This window comes from Scyliorhinus canicula, chromosome 8 (genome assembly GCF_902713615.1).
Source record: "Scyliorhinus canicula chromosome 8, sScyCan1.1, whole genome shotgun sequence".
NCBI classification, from domain to species: Eukaryota; Metazoa; Chordata; class Chondrichthyes; order Carcharhiniformes; family Scyliorhinidae; genus Scyliorhinus; species Scyliorhinus canicula.
In genome coordinates this window covers 126167038-126187863 of record NC_052153.1, presented here as the reverse complement: position 1 = coordinate 126187863, position 20826 = coordinate 126167038, and the positions used below count along the sequence as shown (strand labels likewise).

General features: G+C 44.1%; 1 protein-coding gene across 4 annotated transcripts in view; it reads right to left on the bottom strand.

Annotated features, from left to right (window-relative positions):
• chd1 (chromodomain helicase DNA binding protein 1) overlaps positions 1-20826 on the bottom strand; it is a 258853-nt gene that overhangs the window by 128030 nt on the left and 109997 nt on the right. The window lies entirely within an intron of this gene.

The window sequence follows — 20826 nt, the reverse complement described above, 5'->3', positions numbered from 1 at the left end:
TTCAGCTTATTTTAACAACTTACTTTTAGTAAACTGGTACAAGTCTACACCAGGCCTTGAAAAGTTCAGTTCAGATATTCATTCGCCTAGTTCTACAAATCAAATCTTAAAGGTTCTAAAGATACTGGGCTGAATTCTCCGATTTTGCAGCTAAGTGCCGACACCGGGGTAGGAAATGTGGCATTTTACGGCACCGATTTAACCTCACCGGTTCCGGGACCGGTGAGGGGCTAGCAGTGGCGCCGGGTAAAACTCCTGGTTCCGCGCCATAAATGGCTGGAGAATGACCGGGTCATTGGTGACGATCTGCATAGGACGCGCCATAAAATATGGTGCCGGCCACGTGCAGACCCGACCTGCCAGGTAGTGACCCCCCGGACACCCCCCCCCCACCAACCTTGCCTCGCCACCCCCCACCAGTCCCCCCAGCCCGCAGCACAGCTCCACCTCGACTGTGGCGGCGCAGGACACAGCCGCCACGCGAGGTTCACGAAAACTGAAGAGCACAAGTGAACCGCGCCGTTGTGAACTTGGCTCATCAGTGGCGGTTCATCAGGGAGAGCCTTCAGGTAACGTCCTGAGGCCATCCCAACAGCATGCGGTGTACTCACCAATGACGCCGTTTGTTGGGGGGGGGGGGGGGGGGGGGGGGAATCCGAAAACAGACGCCTCCCCCGTTTCGGTTGTAAAAAGGGATTCTACGCCCAATCGCCGATTACGAAATCGGTGCCGGCAAGCGGAGAATCCAGCCCATTGTGTTTGATTGTTAATCTCAGAGATCTTGATTTATATCACATTTATTGACAAGTGCAAGTGAATTTATTGTATCGAACCATGATATCTGAGCCATTCCAATCTTCAATGATACCATTTTAAAATATATAAATATATATATGTATTTAACTACCCCTCTATTATTGTATTTATGGGCACAGCAATTTTTGCTATAGTTCTCTCTAATCATCTATTTCCAACATCCCTGGTACATTTTAACTCTCTTCCAGATGTCTATTTTGATTTCTCTCTTTCGCCACTGACTAAACCTGCTGGTTTAAATTTAAAATTTATATCTTGGCAAATTTAAAATATTTTCCAACTTTCTTCAAAGTTTGTTTAGGAACGTGCCCTTTGTTTCTTTTAGTTCAACCCCAATTCCATCAAAATTTGCCTTCTTGAAATTAAGCATTTCCATCCCAGCCCTTGCTGACACGTATCGTCAGATAGTCTCACATTTGATTGTATTGTATCAATGGTTTACTGACCTTCAAATACCTATTGTAGATGGCATCTAATTGCTTTCAAGTCTAGATAGGACCCCTCTTTGGGAGGGTCCATGACATGCTGTGACAAGCAGCAAGGGCTAGTGCTGCTGGAGCGCAACAGAGCGCTTTAATCAAAAAACCATTTGGGGACTCATGATTAATACATAGGAAAACAACTACGAGATTCAATAGCATGGCCAACACACTTTCTTGGAGCTCCTGCACTCCAAAATTTGGTACGAAAGCAGTGTCATGAAGCAGTCTTGTGCCACACTTGCCAGCTCATTCAATTGCCACCTTTTCATTGCATATTTCCGGTTTATACTCAATTGTTATAAGTCAATATTATTAGCGGCACACCCAGCTAAACGCAGCATGCAAGCTGCTGTTGCCTTCCTTTACCTATTTTAGCAGATTTGTAATGGAACCCAATTGTTAAATCATCCTTTGGCATTTTCTAAACCTTTCAACCATATTGTTAGATCTTTTCCTTCACAAACTATTTCACATACAAAAAACGGTATATCCAATCTATTGTTTAATCACTGTTTAGCAATCTATATCGCTATTAAATTCACTTTCATCTTACCGCAAGAGCAAGATTTGTATAATCCCGATGACATCAGATCTCCCTTCTGCCACATTTGCTTTCAATTATTTTCAGTATTTTGCTCCTAGCATTTCTGGCATTCAATTAAAGGCACTTAATAGTATCAGTAACTTTTGTCCTAAATTTCTCATCTCTTGAGATTATTTTCGATGCCTAAATTATTTTCTTGCTTTATCTTGTCCTCTCTCCAAGTCCTGGTGTTCCGTAATCACAGCACAACCAAATTTAGCAATTTTAATTCAAAATTTTGTAGTAGAACAGAAAATTTCTTAATAGCACCAAAAAATTTTAATATGTTAGTAAGTGTTGATGCAATTAACTCCATGTCAATTCGAAGGGTCAGTGCAGACTCAATGGACCAAATGGCCTCCTTCTGCACTGAGGGATTCTATGAATTAGCTCAGTTGGCTAGATAATTACGGTTTGATACAGAATGATGTCGCGTGTGCAGCTTCAATCTCTATTGGTTGAGATAATTCACGGAGGCCTGCTTGTTTGTCTTGCCCCACACAGTGCTTCCCCTCAAGCTCTATAGCCAATTGTCTCTCTACAATAGAGTGGTGCCTATGATCCTTTGTGGCGAATCATTTAAATGTTGTGAAGTGGTGGATGGAGCTTTGAGCCTTATCCCACAAGTCAGGGTGGTACAGTGGTTAGCACTGCTGCCTCACAGCTCCAGGGACCCGGGACCCAATTCCAGCCTCGGGTGACTGTGTGGAGTTTGCATTTTATCCCCGTGCCTGCATGGGTTTCCTCTGGGTGCTCCGGTTTCCTCCCACAGTCCAAAGATGCGCAGGTTAGGTGGATTGGCCATGCTAAATTGCCCCTTAGTGTCCAAATGATTAGGTGGGGTTACTGCGATAGGGTGGAGACGTGGGCTTAAGTAGGGTGCTCTTTCCAAGTGCCAGTGCAGACTCAATGGGCCTAAAGGCCTCCTTCTGCACTGTAAATTCTATGATTCTATGAAGTCCTATTCTGAAAATCCGTAGCTAAAGGCTGCAGCGTAATCGTACATCAGGGAAAAGGAAAAACAATGAGCAAAGTATCACACCTGGGAAGCCTGTAAGTTCCTTGAGCTGTTACGGGCAGGGACACTATAGTGCTGTACAATCAGGTCAAACATTCAAGCTTGGAACTACCTGCTCCGGACAAATGACGATGATCATTTCCACACGGGAAAAGTTAACCAAAAATGGTGGGAGAAGATATACTTCTGAAGATATACTCACACTTGTTAAACTTGCTTCAGAATGCAATGGCCTATTGAATAAACTAAAGTCTTGTAATCTGTAACCACATTAGCAGAATTCTCTTGGGTTTATAACCCAGCCTTTCATTCAGCACTCCTGTGCTCACTGATCTACATTGGCTCTCAATTAAGCAAAGCTTCAATTTTAAAATTCTTATCCTTGTTTTCAATCATGCCCTTGCCCTCTCAAACGCTGTAACCCGAGATATTGAGCTCCTCTAAATCTATCCTTGACACCATCGGTGGCCTTGCCTTCACCTCTAAAATTACCTCCATAAACCGCTTCCCCTCTCTTTTGTTTTAAAACTCTCCTTAAAACCCATCTCTAACCAATCCTTTAGTTTTCTGCTCTTATACATCCTTATGCAACTCTATGTCAAAGATTGCTTGACAACACACATGTGAAGCGCCTTGACATTAATGACCCTACTGTACACAAATGCTCATTATTTTTAGATAATGCATGTACAGAAGTAGTATCAGAGAATTTCAATTTATTTTATAGGAACTCATTTAAAGTTGTGCCTGCATCAGGGCAGAATTTAGAGGTATTTCAAAAGGTTATCAGAAAGAGATAACCTAAATGTTTATGTTCCTTGGCATCTTCACTGCAATGTCACACATACCAACTTCCTTCCTTTCTTAATGATCAACAGTGACAAATATTAACTAAATGTTTAAGATGAACCACCCATTGAACATCAAGTGCCCAGATTAATTCTCATGCCAGTTGTGACCGATATTGAGTCAGGACTGAACTAAATTAATTACTTGTCACAAGTCCAAAAACTACAGCTTACGTAATTTAAATGAAAAACAATTGTAAGGTGCTTTCTGAGCGTAGCACCTTAATCAGGTGAGTGAAGAGATAGGTTAGACAAACACAGATTATAAAGACAACGCTAATGATGCAAGATGATACTTTGAATGCAAACCTTTGCAGGTAATTAAGTCTTTACAGGTCCAGACAGTGCGACTGGAGAGGGATAATCATAGGTTAAAGAGGTGTGAGTTGTCTCAAGCCAGGCAGTTAGTAGGATTTCGCAAGCCCAGGCCAGATGGTGGGGGGTTAAATGTAGTGAGACATGAATCCAAGATCCCAGTTCGAGGCCATACTCATGCGTGCGGAACTTGGCTATCAGTTTCTGCTTGGCGATTCTGCACTGTTGTGCGCCCTGAAGGCCACCTTGGAGAACACATCCGAAGATCAGAGGTTGAATGCACTTGACTGCTGAAGCTCTCCCCGACTGGAAGGGAACATCATGTTTGGTGATTGTCGCAGCGTCTGCATGGTCTCACCAACGTACTACACCTTGGGGCATCCTTTCCTGCAGCATGAGGTAGACAACGTTGGCCGAGTCACACGAGTATGTACCGCGTACCTGGTGGTTCTGTTCTCGCGTGTAATGGTGGTATCCATGTCGATGATCTGGCACGTCTTGCAGAGGTTGTCATGGCAGGGTTATGTGGTGTCGTGGTCACTTTTCTCCTGAAAGCTGGGTAGTTTGCTGCAAACAATGGTCTGTTTGAGGCTGTGCAGTTGTTTGAAGGCAAGTAGTAGGGGTGTAGGGAAGGCCTTGGCAAGATGTTCGTCTTCATTGATGATGTGTTGAAGGCTGTAATTATCCCTCTTTCCAGTCGCACCATTTGGATTTGTAAAGACTTAATTACCTGCAAAGACGCACATTCAAAGTATCATCTTGCATCACTGGCTTTGTCTTTATATGTGTGTTTGTGTAACCTCTCTTCACTCACTTGGTGAAGGAGCTGTGCTCCGAAAACTAGTGATTCCAAATAAACCTGTTTAACTTGGTGTTGTAAGACTTCTTACTGCGCCCACCCCAGTCCACCGGCGACATCTCCACATCATCCTTCCTATAGTGAGGCAACCAAAACTGCACACAGTACTCCAGCTGTGACCTAACCAAAGTTTTGTACAACTCCAACATAACATCCCTGTTCTTGTAATCATAATAATAATCTTTATTATTGTCACAAGTCGGCTTACATTAACACTGCAATGAAATTTCTGTGAAAATCTCTTAGTCACCATACTCCGGTGCCTGCTCGAGTACACAGAGGGAGAATTCAGAATGTCTAAATTACCTAATAAGCATGTCTTTCGGGACTTGTGGGAGGAAACCGGAGCACTCGGCGGAAACCCACACAGATACAGGGAGAACGTGCAGACTCCGTACAGACAGTGACCCAGGCAGGAGTCGAACCTAGGACCCTGGCGCTGTGAAGGCAACAGTGCTAACTACTGTGGTATTTTGCCATCCCACAACCATACCATGTCACAACTGGTAAAGGCAAGTGACTCTATGTCTTCTTAACTACCCTATTATCCTGGCCTGCCGCCTTCAGAATCTGTGGGCAAGCACCCCAAGGTCCCGCTATTCCTCAGTTTCCTACTGTCCTGTCATAGCAACACTTTTAACTTGAAACAAATTTATTTTGAATATGTAGCAGTGAAAATTTACTTTAAAACACTTATGGAAAAGGATCAGGCTTTCTATTTTTGATAAAATTCCCACCACCATCATCTCAAGGGTAATTAAGGATTGATAATAAATGCTGGTCTTGCCAGCAACAGCAACATCGCCATGTGCAATTATTTTTCTTTGAATCTCAAGATGTAGGTCATATTAGCAAGTCTACATTTATTACCCATCCCCAGTTCCATGAGTTTGCAATGAAGCTTTGCGTTGAACTGCTTTTGTCTTTTAGGTGATGTTGATGGCCTAAGTGTTTAGTCGGTAGTGAAGTAATGATGATACTGTAGTCCCGGCCCGGAGTCCTCTGGGAAATATGGCCAAATTAAAAGAGACATTACAGCCTGATGGGTCTTCATAAAGGCACAATCAAAGCCTGATGGTTAAAAGGGGGCTGGTTTAGCTCACCAGGCTAAATCGCTGGCCTTTAAAGCAGACCAAGCAGGCCAGCAGCACGGTTCGATTCCCGTACCAGCCTACCCGGACAGGCACCGGAATGTGGCGACTAGGGGCTTTTCACAGTAACTTCATTGAAGCCTACTCGTGACAATAAGCGATTTTCATTTCATTTTTCATTTTCAAAAGGCCGCATTTCTGTATCCGCATGAGCAGCATAAAGAATGGGGCTCTGCAGTGAAAAACAAGATGTGCAACTAGTGAGTGAGCACAGGAGCTGACTGGGCAATGGCTGTTGCTATTCCTTGGACAGACAGTGATTAAACACAGACTTCTGTGTGGTGCTCCTGAGAAGAAATAGGACTCCTGAGTGAGTCATGACCCTTTCACCATTTGATTGATTAGTGCTGTCCTGTGAATACATGACTGGAAGCATGAGATCAGTGCCAGTGAGATTTGATTAAAAAGGAGAGACAAAGAGATGTCATCAGCAAAATCTTGAGGGATAACATCTTAGAAAGCAGAAACCTCAAGCCTCCAGGTTGAAGACCGATCCCTGCTTGAGTCTCGCCAGTGCGATGGGGTACTGATATCCTCCACAAGTCCACTACTAGAAGTTAGATAAGTATACAGGGTGGCACAGTGGCGCAGTAGTTAGCACTGCTGCCTATGACGCTGAGGACCCAAGTTTGATCTCGACCCTGGGTCACTGCCCGTATGGAGTTTGTACATTCTCACGTGCCTGAGGCGGTTTTACTCCATAACCCAAAGATGTGCAGGTTAGGTGGTTTGGCCACGTTAAATTGCCCCTTAATTGGAAAAAAATAACTGGGTACTCTAATTTTTTTTTAAAGTAGTCAGATAAGTATTAACAGTTTAATCTATGCTTGTGAACTTGTAGTGGTAGCAAAGGAAGGTAAAATCATTTATGTGCTTTTGAAACAATGTATGATGGAACCTCTCTTGTAGTAGTGATGAGCATTAGGATTTTATATTGTGTTCAATAAAGAAGTGATTTGATTCAAAATCATGTGTTGTGTCAATCAATCAACTAAAGAGAGGGTCCCGGTCAACAATACATGTGCAAATTGGATTAGTGTGTATATTGAAATTTAAGTTGTCACACCATTGCCAATCTTTTGCTTTTTGGTAATACGGGTATTTGATAATTTGGTAATAAACTAACTGGTCAAAAAGTTAATTTAATTTTTTTAACTTTGTTCCAATGTACAGTATTATAGCTAAGTTGCATCTTTGGTCATTTCAGAGGGCATTGGTTGTCAACAGTGTAGTATGTGCACTACTGCACAAATTACCAACTTTCAAAAATTCCATTCCACAACCTGCAACTAATTTTTGATTGGTTATGGTACTGGACGAGTACAGTATTCTTCCATCCTTACCACCATTCAACCCTCTAAGATCTCTGCACTCCTCTAATTCTGCCCTCTCGAGCGCGTCCAACTTTACCAGGCCCATCAATGACTTCCACATGTTCTCCAACTGTGGTCTGAATAAGATCTGTACAATTGAAGAATAAGTTTCTTCCCCTTGTATTCTAAGCTGCTTGAGATAAAGACCATCTCTCCATTAGCTTTTTTGACTACATGTTACTATGAATGCAAGAAATTGTCATTTTATTGCAGTAACATTATTAAAAACCTGGTTAAGATGCATAAAGTGTGACTGCTAGAGTGATGTAAAGGTGTCATAAAAGTGAGGTAATCACTTATTTGCCAATGAAGTATTCTGCTAACAGATCTTGAGAACCATTTACTTGTTTACAGATAGCTAGCTGATGGAAAATTATTCTCTCTCCAAAGATTCTGCTTAGAGAAAAACAAGTAAAACCCTCACTGTTAACTTTATTCATGAATAGTATTTAACATAATTGGTTTGCTTAATTGGAATATAGTGACAGATTTAGGAAGTTAAGATTTCTTCTTTTACTTGAGAACTGTTGTAACTGTTAACTGTAATGTAATTTCTTTGTTGTTAATGTGGTTAATTCGGTGATTAAATTAAAGTTTGTTTTAACATAAAGGATACCTATTAGTATTTTCACTCCTGTGGAGCAGGAACATTTCCTCAGTTTTACAAATTGAAAATAGTTGGGTTCCTGGTCGGGATCCTAACAATGTGTGCTAACCTTTACTGACATATAAATTTTAAAAATGTATTCTTTCCTGTGATGTGGGCGTCACTGGCAAGATGAGCATCTGCTCATCTCCAGTTGCCCTTTAACGGAGTAGCTTGCTAGGCTACTTCAGAGGGCAGTTCAGGGGCAGACAGGATCGTGGAGTTGAGACCTCAATTCAGTCATGATCTTACAGAATGGTGGCTCAGGCTCAATGGTCTCCTCCTAGTTCTTGTGTTGTGTTATCCACAAAATTCCCATCTTAAATTGGAAGGTGGCCAACCTATCCTGAATTTAAAACGGATGCTAAACAATTATGTTTTATCAACTAGGTTGTGTCCAAACCTGTTAAGCATACCAAGCAGGCATTGGAAAGGGTCTAGAGAAGGTTCACAAGAATGATCCCTGGAATGAGGAGCTTGCCATATGAGGAGCGATTGAGGACTCTGGGCCTATACTCGTTGCGGTTTAGAAGGATGAGGGGGGGGGGGGTATCTTATTGAAACGAACAGGATACCGAGAGGCCTAGATAGAGTGGATGGGTAGAGAATGCCTCCACTAGTAGGAAAAACTAGAACCCGAGGCCACAGCCTCAGACGAAAGAGACATTTCTTTAAAACTAAGAAGAGGAATCTCTTCAGCCAGAGAGTGGTGAATCTGTAGAACTCATTGCATCAAAAGGCTGTGGAGGCCAAATCACTGAGCGTCTTTAAGACAGAGATAGATAGGTTCTTGATTAATAAAGGGGTCTGGGGTTGTGAGGACAATGGAGATGAGAAACATATCAGCCATGACTGAACGGCGGAGCAGACCCGATGGGCTGCATGGTCTAATTCTGCCACGTCTTATACAGATTCATTTGAGCCATTGAAATTAAGGTTCATAGAAGCTCAACAGATTCAGGTTCAGAGAAAGCGACCAAAAGATCGAAAAAAGATTTGGACAACTTTGGAAGACTAGGTTAGGGTCAAATTGAATTTCTGTATTATTTACCTGGAGTGTTTTGTCATACCATCAAAAGCCGAAGGAATCTATCAATCTTTTTATCAGTCTGTGCAGAAAAAATGGTGCCTACTGTGATTTTTCAGAAGCAGAGCCAACAGAGAGAATCATCAAATTAGTGATTGTGTCTACTTCATTAGGCACATTTCAAAAAGAACTGAGGGACAACGATGCAGATGACACGAAGGTCGGTGGAGTTGTGGATAGTGCTGAAGGATGTTATAGGATACAGAGGGACATAGATAAGCTGCAGAGCTGGGCTGAGAGGTGGCAGATGGAGTTTAATGCGGAAAAGTGTGAGGTGGTTCACTTTGGAAGGAGTAACAGGAATGCAGAGTACTGGGCTAATGGCAAGATTCTTGGTAGTGTAGATGAACAGAGAGATCTCGGCATCCAGGTACATAAATCCCTGAAAGTTGCCACCCAGGTTAATAGGGCTGTTAAGAAGGCATATGGTGTGCTAGCCTTTATAAGCAGGGGGATTGAGTTTCGGAACCACAAGGTCATGCTGCAGCTGTACATAACTCTGGTGCGGCCGCACCTGGAGTACTGCGTGCAGTTCTGGTCACCACATTATCGGAAGGATGTGGAAGCTTTGGAAAGGGTTCAGAGGAGATTTACTAGGATGTTGCCTGGTATGGAGGGAAGGTCTTACGAGGAAAGGCTCAGGGAATTGAGGTTGTTTTCGTTAGAGAGGAGAAGGCTGAGAGGTGACTTAATAGAGACATATAAGATAGTCAGAGGGTTAGATAGGGTGGACAGTGAGAGTCTTTTTCCTCGGATGGTGATGACCAACACGAGGGGACATAGCTTTAAATTGAGGGGTGATAGATATAGGACAGATGTCAGAGGCAGTTTCTTTACTCAGAGAGTAGTAGGGGTGTGGAACGCCCTGCCTGCAACAGTAGTAGACTCGCCAACTTTAAGGGCATTTAAGTGGTCACTGGATAGACATATGGATGAAAATGGAATAGTGTAGGTCAGATAGGCTTCAGATGGTTTCACAGGTCGGCGCAACATCGAGGGCCGAAGGGCCAGTACTGCGCTGTAGTGTTCTATGTTCTAACGACAAAGTGCAGCATCAATAAAATACTCAGAAGATGGACAAAAGTATGAGCCGATTACAGTATTACAGGTCAACATTTACAGGTCTAGTGAGTAACCCCACCCATCAACATTAACCATATTAGCCAAACACAAGACTACATGTGGAAGGCGCAGATTTGGCATGCACCAAAAAGATGCATAGCATTTCCTGATTACTGCAAGACATGTGACAAATAGGGTCAATGTTAGCAGCAATACCAAAGAGTAACGGCCAAAGGAGCTACGAGAAGTCATGCAAAGGCTCAAGTCGACCCTAAAAAAGCAATACCTTGAGCAGCAACAATGCTAACACCAAATTCCATAAGAAAAAACACATGAATTGGTGACCAAACAGGCAATGCACTGATGATCGAGTCGCAGTCCATGTCTCAGAACACACAGGAGTCATTGCACCATCAGTGCTACGATACAGATCATCTGTCCTCAGAAAGTTGATAAACATTTGCTGCTGGCAAAAAATAAACACAGGGACAAGTGCCTCTGAGATTTCTACAAGGAATTCTACAAATTCATTGAATGCATTAGAGATTGTTTCCTGGAACAGTATGTTGGGGAACCAACCAGGAATGAGACTACTCTCAATTTGGTATTCTGTAATGAGGCGGGATTAATCAATGACCTCAGAGTTGAGGATCCACTAGGGAGTAATGACCATAGTATTTAAGATTCAGTTTGGGGCGAGAAAGTGGAGTCCCACACTTAATTCCAGTGTTCTGGAATTAAACAAAGGATATTGCATAAGCTTGAGGACAGATTGGGCAGGAAGGCTAAAAGGTAGGGAAGCTGGTGTGCAGTGGCAGTTGTTTAAGGAGATACTCAATTTCTCACAACTAAAATATATCCCATTGAGGAAGAAAGATGGGAAGTGGGGTAAAAAAATATTCATGGCTAAACTAGGATGTCAAGGACATTATAAAGCCAAAAACTAAGTTACATCATATTGCAAAGGCCAGTGACAGGCTGGAAGATTGGGAAACTTTCAAACATAAACAAAGGTACACTAAAAAAGTAATTTAAAAAAGCTTCGGTAAATCACGGGGAAAAACTAGCACAGAATATCAAAAAGCATAGCAAAAGCTTCTACAGGTACATAAAAGGGAAGAGTCGCTCTGTTGAATGTTGGTCCCAGTTGAAGAGGAAACGGGTGAGGTAATAGTGGGGAACACAGAAATGGAGAGATGCTAATTCAATACCTTGCCTCAGTTTTCACGGTGGAGGACACTACTACCATTCCTATAGGAATGGGCAATTCAGGGGTAATAGAAAGGATGGAACTAGGAACAATCAGCATCAATAGGGAAACAGTACTCAACAAACGTTTGGGATTGAGGGCAGGCAGGTCCCCAGGGCCTGATGGCCTATATCCAAGGGTGTTAAAGGAAGTGGCAGCAGAAATAATGGATCCGTTGGCTATGATATTCCAAAATTCCATGGATATGGGAAAGGTTCCAGTGGATTGGAAAAAAAGAAGGCAGCACGGTAGTACAGTGGGTAGCACTGTTGCTTCACAGTTCCAGGTTCAATTCCCGGCTTGGGTCACTGTCTGTGTGCACATTCTCCCCGCATCTGTGTAGGTTTCCTCCCACAAGTCCCAAAAGATGTGCTGTTTGGTAATTTGCACATTCTGAATTCTCCCTCACTGTACCTGAACAGGCTCCGGAATGTGGTGACTAGGGGCTTTTCACAGTAACTTCATTGCAGTGTTAATGTAAGCCTACTTGTGACAATAAAGATTACTTCATTTTTACTTTAAATGCTAATGTTATGCCCTTTTTCAAAAGGGAGGGAGGCAGAATGTCGGAAATTACAGACCAGTTAGTTTAACATCTGTTGCTGGAAAATTGTTAGAATCAATTATCAAGGACGTAATATCAGGACATTTGGAAAGTCAAAGCGATATACATCAGGGTCAGCATGGTTTTATGAAGGGCAAATCATATTTGACTAATTTTCTTGAGTTCTTCGAAGATAATGGGTATCCTGTAGAAGCGGTACATCTGGACGTCCAGAAGGTGCCGCACAGAAGGTTAATTCACAAGGGGAGATCACGTGGAATTAGGGGTAACTTAGTAGCTTGGACAGAAGACTGGCTGATGGACAGGAGACAGAGTCGGGATGAATGGGTCTTTTCCTGGATGGCAAGATGTAACTAGTGGGACGCCAAAGAGTTTGGTCCTTGGGGCCCCAGCTATTTACAATCTATATTAACGACTTGGGTACAGGAATTGAAGGTTCTATCACCAAATTTGCAGATGACACAAAAAGAGGGGGAAAGTAAGTTGCAATGAGGAAATAGGAACCATACAAATGGATACAGGTAGATTAGGAGAGTGGGCCAAAATGTGGCAAATGGAGCTTAATGTGGATACGTGTGTAGTCATGCATTTTGGTTGAAAAAAATGTAAAGGCAATTTATTATGTCTGTGACTTTTAGGTGCTCCGATACAGAGGGATCTGGGTGTCCTCATGCATGAGTCACAGAAAAGAAGCATGCAGATAATAAGGAAAAGAATGCCACGGGCCAGCCGGCCTGGTTGAGGGTGGTGGCCAGAGCGATGACTGATGCAGCACGGTAGCATTGTGGATAGCACAATCGCTTCACAGCTCCAGGGTCCCAGGTTCGATTCCGGCTTGGGTCACTGCCTGTGCGGAGTCTGCATATCCTCCCCATGTGTGCGTGGGTTTCCTCCGGGTGCTCCGGTTTCCTCCCACAGTCCAAAGATGTGCGGGTTAGGTGGATTGGCCATGATAAAAAAATTGCCCTCAGTGTCCAAAATTGCCCTTAGTGTTGGGTGGGGTTACTGGGTTATGGGGATAGGGTGGAAGTGTTGACCTTGGGTAGGGTGCTCTTTCCAAGGGCCGGTGCAGACTCGATGGGCTGAATGGCCTCCTTCTGCACTGTAAATTCTATGATGAATGTTGGCATTTATAGCAAAAGGAATGGAGTATAAAGGTAAGGAATTGTTGTTGCAGCTATACAAGACATTGGTAAGACTGCACCTGGAGTATTGTGCACAGTTTTGGTCCCCTCATCTGAAGAAAGATGTAGTGGCAGTTCAGAGGAGGTTCACTAGATTGATTCCAGAGATATGGGGTTTGACGTACGAGGAGAGATAGAACAGTTTAGGCCTATACTCTCTGGAGTTTAGAAGAATGAGGGGAGATCTAACTGAGGTATACAAGATGCTAAAAGGTATGGATAAAGTAGACGTGGAGCAAATGCTCATAGATTTCACAGTAATAAAAATTATTATGCTTCCTCTTGTGGGGCATTCTAAAACGAGAGGTCAAAATCTTAGAATAAGAGGAAGCAAATTTAAAACAGATTTGAGGAGAAACTACTTCTCCCAAAGGATTGTGGATCTGTGGAATTCGCAACCCCAGAGTGCGGTGAATGCAGGGACAGTGGGTAAATTTGAGGAGTTAGACAGATTTTTAATTGGTAATGTGTTGAAGGGTTATGGAGAATAGTCAGGACGGTGGAGTTGAGGCCAAGATGGGATCAGCCATGGTCACATTGAGGCTAAATTGCCTACTCCTGTTCCTAGGTCATGTGTCCTAGGGGGAAAATGCTCTGGCTGATTTTGCAATCCATCTCTTGGTCTGTAGCATTGTAGGCAGATGAGGAACATATCAGCCATGATAGAATGGCAGAGCAGACTCGATGGGCCAAATGGCCTAATTCTGCTCCTAAATCTTATTGAACAATGTATCCACAGATGTGGAAGACCATGGTCAAACCCATATTGTGGCTTCCTAATTCCATGGTTTGGATCCATCACGCTAAATATAAATACAATTGGTCATTTTAGATGTCACAAATATTCTACTGGTAGAAACCAAAGGCCCAGAATTGCAGGTCAACCTGCCAAGACCGCTTCCGAGCGCTTCCATTTAAAAAATATAAATTTGGAGTACCCAATTCCTTTTTCCCCAATTAAGGGGCAATTTAGCATAGCTAATTCACCTACCCTACACACCTTTTTGGGTTTGTGGGGTGAGACCCACGCAGACACGGAGAGAATGTGCAAACTCCACACGGACAGTGACCCAGGGCCGGGATTCAAACCCGGGTCCTCATCGCCGTCATAGTTTACTTTTCTAAGTAACCTATCATACATCAAGTACAACTGGAGCACACACTCGTTTTATTTTCAGTTTATTTGGGCATCCAGAGAGATAAACTCAGATTAAGCGTCATCAATTTGCTGGTAAGCCATTCAGAGACACGAGAGAGTGGGGAATTGATCACACTATTTCATCTCCAGATCTAACGACATGGCTGGAAGGATAATTTGTATGGTTAAAATATTTTAACTCTTGAAGTGCAGAGACACCAATCTAGATCTACACCATGTAGCAACCATTTCATCACCATTGGAACTCATCTTTGGCAGACCAATGTGAATACATCTACCGAGTTTTCATCAATCTACCGTTTAAAAAGCCAGAAAATACTTTTGGAAAAAAAGAGGGAAGAACAAAAGACATGCATGACAGGAATGCAGATGCAAAATGAAAGCATCCTATCTGGCTGCATCACAGCTTGATAACGGCCCAAAACTAGAGGGTTGTGAACATAGCCCAGTCCATCACACAAACCCGCCTCCCATCCATTGACTCAGAATACATCTCCCACTGCCTTGGGAAAACGGGCAGCATAATCAAAGACCCCTCCCACCCGGGTTATTCTCTCTTCCAACCTCTTCCATCGGGCAGGAGATACAAAGGTCTGAGAATATGCACTAACAGGTTCAAAAAACAGCTTCTTCCCCGCTGTTACCAGACTCCTAAATGACCATCTTATGGATAGAACTGCTCTCTCCATGCATCTTCTCTGCTGAGTAGTACTACACTCCGTATGCTTCACCTGATATGTAGGTAATATTTACATTGTGTATCTGTTGTATGCCGTTTGTTTTTTATGTATGTAACGATCTGCCTGGACTGTACCGCAGAACAATACTTTTCACTGTACCTCAATACACGTGACAATAAACCCAATCCAAATCTAAAAGTTACCAAGTTTAAAGATAGCACAACAGGTTCAAATTAAGCATCACACAGAAGGCACACAACCAGCTGAAATGACACGGATCTGTCCAAAGCGGAAGTCATCGCAACCAATGGTGCAACTGAGAGATGGAATACAGGACTGCCAAATCCCCAATTACTGTGCAACTCCACTGCATCCTGCACAAGATCCAAGGGAAAATCCAAAGCAACAACCAAGCGTGACACTCCTTCAGGACACTGAGAAAATTCAACAACTGTAAGCTTCCATTACAGTCACCAAGTCAGGGCATATAATCAGACCACCAATACCCTTCTATGCCCAACATCTTCAGCTTGTTCATTAATGACCTCCCTTCCATCATAAGGTCAGAAGTGGGGATGTTTACTGATGACTGCACAATGCTCAGCATCATTCGTGACTCCTCAGATAATGAAGCAGTCAATGTCCAAATTCAGCAAGAGGTGAACAATATCCAGGCTTGGGCTGACAAGTTACATTCGCCAGTTACAAGTGCCAGGCAATGGCCATCTCCTACAGGAGAGGATCTAACCACCGCCCCTTGACATTCAATGGCATTACCATTGCTGAATCCCACACTATCAACATCCTGGGGGGTTACCATTGCTCATAAACTGAACAGGACTAGCCACATTAATACTGCGGCTACCAGGGCAGGGCAAAGACCAAGAATCCTACGGCGAGTAACGCCCCCCAAAAAAAGCCTGTCCACCAGCTACAAGGCACAAGTCAGGAGCGTAATGGAATATTCTCCACTTGACTGGATCAGTGCAGCTCCAAACACACTCAAGAAGCTCGACACCATCTAGGACAAAGCGCCCGCTTGATTGCTCCCCTTCCACAAATATTCAAACCCTCCATCAACGGCGAACAGTGGTAGCTGTGTGAACCATCTATAAGATGCACTGCAGTAACTCACCAAGGTTCCTTAGACAACATCTTCCAAACCCACAGCCACTACCGGCTAATCGGTCATGAGCAGCAGATACCTGGAAGTCCCACCATCTGGAGGTTCCCCTCCATGTCACTCACCACCCTAACTTGGAAATATATCGCCGTTCCTTTACTGTCGCTGGGAGAACATCCTGGAAGTCCCTCTCTAACAGCACAGTGGGTGTAAGTACACCTCAAGGACGGCAGTGGTTCAAGAAGACAACTCACCACCACCTTCTGAAGGGCAACAAGGGATGGACAATAAATGCTGACGTAACCTGCGACGCCCACATCCCGTAAATTAATTTTTTTTAAACGCTTTAAGGACTTAAAAAGTCTATGACTTTCTTAACTGGTAATACCACAATGTATAAATAAGCATTTTCAGATATTGCAAAGAAGTATGGTTAATTGTAAAGGGAGCTATTTGGAAAAACAGGTGATTGCTGTGATACAACTCGAAGTGGGTGCGGCTATGTATTCTGTATACATGAAGACCTGCCTTCTCAACTTTGCCCTCGCCTGTGATGTGGTGATCCGCAGGTTAAATCACCACCAGTCAGCTCTTCCCCCTCAAAGGGGAAAGCAAATTCTCCAACTGTGTGATATTGCTACTAACTTCCCAAATCCTTAATAAATGAACCTACATATTTGTGTGTTTACAAACCCTTGTGTGGTTAGTGCCTTGATGTTTATCTGCTAAGTAAGCACAAGGAGAAGTTTAAAGCACAGGTTTTCGATAAAGTAAATAGTAAGACAAATATGTTGTCCAATCAGTGTCAGATGGGGAGGCAGTGGCGTAATGGTATTGTCACTGGACTAGTAATCCAGAGGCCCAGTGTAATGCTCTGGGGACATGGGTTTGAATCCCACCAGGGCAGATGGCAAAATTTGAATTCAATAAAAAAAATCTGGAATTAAAAATCTAGTGACGACCATGAAGCCATTGTTGATCGTTGTGAAAACCCATCTAGTTCACCAATGTCCTTTAAGGAAGGAAATCTGTCATCCTTACCTGGTCTGGCGCACATGTGACTCCAGACCCACAGCAATGTGGTTGACTCTTAAAGACCTCAGAGAAGGGCAAAAAATGCTGGCCCCGCCAGCGACACCCATATCCCATGAATGAATAAATTAAAAAACTAGGGTGTTTCAGCTGAAAATCACCACAAAAAGGATGAAGGAAGAAATTCAGAAAATTCTTTTTAATTTGGAGAGGACTGTGAGCACATTGGACGCTCTATGGGAAACAGTGCTAGAAGAATGCATCATGGCTAAATATTTTAAAAAGAAACATTTTCTGAGCTTTGGGAGGGGAAAAGGGATGGATTTAAATGGACAACTCTCTCAGGGAAATGTGCAAATGCATTGGGCCATATGGGTTACCACAAACCTGTATTCTGCTAAAATCTAGCAATTCTTTCCAGTCAAAAATTTCTCACTGAAATCACATGTGTGAAAAGGCACTTGACAATTAAATTCTCTTCAAATTGAGAAATCTACAGGAAACATCAAAGCCATAGTGTAGTACACAAAGGTATGAAGAAAATAAGGCAAAGCGATGACAAGTTTGGGTTAAATTGCCTACGAACTGAAAGACAAAACAAGACAGATAGGAAAGGAGATTCCCTATTTGGAGTCATTAGGAAATAGTGAGTTACAATACAGTCTAACTTATGTGGAAAATGGGCATTCAGCACATCAGTGCCAACACTTATCCACAAGCGATTAAAAGTGAATCGAAAAGGAATACATACATTTGGCATTTACAATAATAAGCTGGATACTTCCGGAGCTGAGGATGTGCTGAGAAGTCGCAAATCAGGTGGCTCTCCTCCCCCAAACCTGAAAAATAGGTTCTTTTTGCCCGATAAACACCCACTAACACTAAAAAATATCCCCACGTCACTACCACAACACGACAAGGAGAGACAAATGCCAAACGGCAGCCACTCCAGAGGAAGGGTGGAAACTAGTAGCAGAAAAAAGCCTGGATAAGCAAGCAGCTGAGACGGCTGACACAAGGCGGCGGGACTTGGGCTTCGCCAGACTGGCCCACCGCACGCGAAGCCGTCCCACATCAGGAGATGGGTGGAGGATGTTTCTCTCAGGAGAATTGAGAAGCATCGGGAAGAAATGATGTCGGACATTCAAGTTGCAGTGAAGGTTGCAGTTGCCAAAGCTCTGTTGACCATGCAGGTGGCCCTGGATAAGATGGAAAAGCACCTGGAAGGCCAGGAGGAAACTATCAAGGAGCTGTAAAAAGCTGCAATGGACCAGGGTGACTGGATCATCACCCTGGAGAAGGAGGTGGCCAGGCTGGTCACGACCCAGGGGAACCAGAGAGGGAAAGTCGAAGAGCAGGGGAACCAGTCGAAGCGTCAAAACCTACGAATCGTGGGCCTACCAGAGGGGATTGAAGTAAGGAACCCCACAGACTATGTGGCCCAAGTGCTGGGCAACCTGGTGGGAACCCACCAGAAATCGTCAGAGCGCACTGGTCGCTTCACCCAAAGCCGGGGAACAGCCATGGGCGATAATCGGCAAGGTGCACTGGTACCTATTACCGGAATGAATCCTGCACTGGGCGAGACAAACCAAAAACTAACTGGTAAGACCACTGGATTCGGATTTATCAGGACATTGGAGCCGACCTGACCATGCGTCGGGCCAAATTTAATAGAGTGCAAAATCGGCGTAAGGTTTGGGATGCTGTACCCAGCCAAGCTCTGGGTCACATTCCAAGGCAGTGAGCACTTCTTCATGGCCCCTCTGGACGCGTACAAGTTTGTCTCAGAGAGCAGACTAGCAGGGACAATGATAAAGCACTCACAGGAAGAGACTCTTAATGCTTAATGTTTATTTTTTACATTCTGTACTGCCAACTGTGACACATCGCCATACCGACCACTTTGCATGGGATTTTCACAAGAAAGAGACGGGTAAAGACTAGAACAAAATGGTGCTGCAAGCAATCACTTTGAAGGGTTCCTGAACAAAGAGAAACCCCAGAGAGCAGGGGCTCACCCACATGGCGTACTCACAGTTGGCGGACAAGTTGGGTGCCCCCTGGACAAAGGGAAACCCCAGAGTGCAGGGGCTCGACCTCACAGGCAGCAAAGTGCCCGTAGCCACCTTGGACGGCCCCCTAAAAGGAAACGCCAGACTTCAGGGACACATCGACCAAGTAAGTGTGGTTGATCCTGCAGAAACGGGACAAAAAAACCCCATCAGGATAGTCACCTGGAATGTCAGGGGACTTAATGGCCCAGTGAAGACATCCAGAGTCTTTGCCCACCTGAAAAGTTTGCAGCCCGATTTGGTCTTCCTCCAAGAGACGTAACTGAGAGAGAAGGACCTACTGGAGGTAAGGAAGGGCTGAGTGGGACAGACCTACCATTCCTGCTATAAGGCGAGAGCTGGGGAGGTAACCATTCAGTTCAATAAGAGGACGTAGTTAATGGCGAAAAGGACGTTTACGGACCCAGAAGGACGGTACGTCATGGTCAGCGGTGCCCTGGACGGGGCACCGGTAGTACTGGTGAATGTGTACGCTCCCAACTTGGACGACACAGAGTTTATAAAGAAGACTGTGATGGAAATCTCCGACATAGGCATACACCGACTGATCGTGGGGGGATATTACTGTGCACAGGACCGGGGGCGCAGTGGCCTCACGGCACCTAGGTCTCAGGTTTGATCGCAGCTCTGGGTCACTGTCCGTATGGAGTTTGCACATTCTTCCCGTCTCTGCGTGGGTTTCACCCCCATAACCCAAATATGTGCCGGCTAGGTGGATCTGCCACGCTAAATTGCTCCTTAATTGAAAAAAAATCAATTGGGTACTCTAAAAATTTATATATTTTTAAAAAACTGTACACAGGACCCACGGACGGACAGATCGAATCCCAAAGACCTCCAACGTGGCAAAAGAACTCAGCTTATTCATGGAGCAGATGAGGGCAGTAGACCCATGGCGGTTCACACATTGAGAGGAGTTCTCCTTCTTCTCCCAAGTACATAATGTTTATTCACGAATCAAAAAATAGGTGCTTCCAGAGCTAGTTAAGTGCGGAATATTCCACAATCATAGCTCCGAACATGCTCCACATTATAGGGATGGGAGGTTGGAGATGGGCCCTGCCCGACGCCCACCCATGGAGGTTGGGCACGGTCCTTCTGGCCGACAAAGCCTTCTGCAAAAACATATCACAGGCCATAGACAAGTATATTATTAATAACCAGAATGGGAAGGTCTCACCCTCCACGTTCTGGGAAGCGCTGAAGGCTGTGATCAGGGGTCAAATTACTGCTTACAAAGCACGGAGAGATGGGGAACGAGAGGGTAGCTAGGCAACAACTAATCAATTCTATGTTGGAAGTAGATTGGCGACACTGATGCCCCGACAGTAGACCTCCTGGCGGAGAGGAAGAAGCTACAGATGGACTTTGATCTTTTCCTTGTGGAAAGCAGTGCACCAACTCCGCATGGCATGAGGGACTCTGTACGAACAAGGGGACAAGGCCTGCCGCCTCACCAGCTGAGAAAAGAGGCAGCCACAAGGGAAATAACCTAGATTAGGGACAGAAAAGGCATATT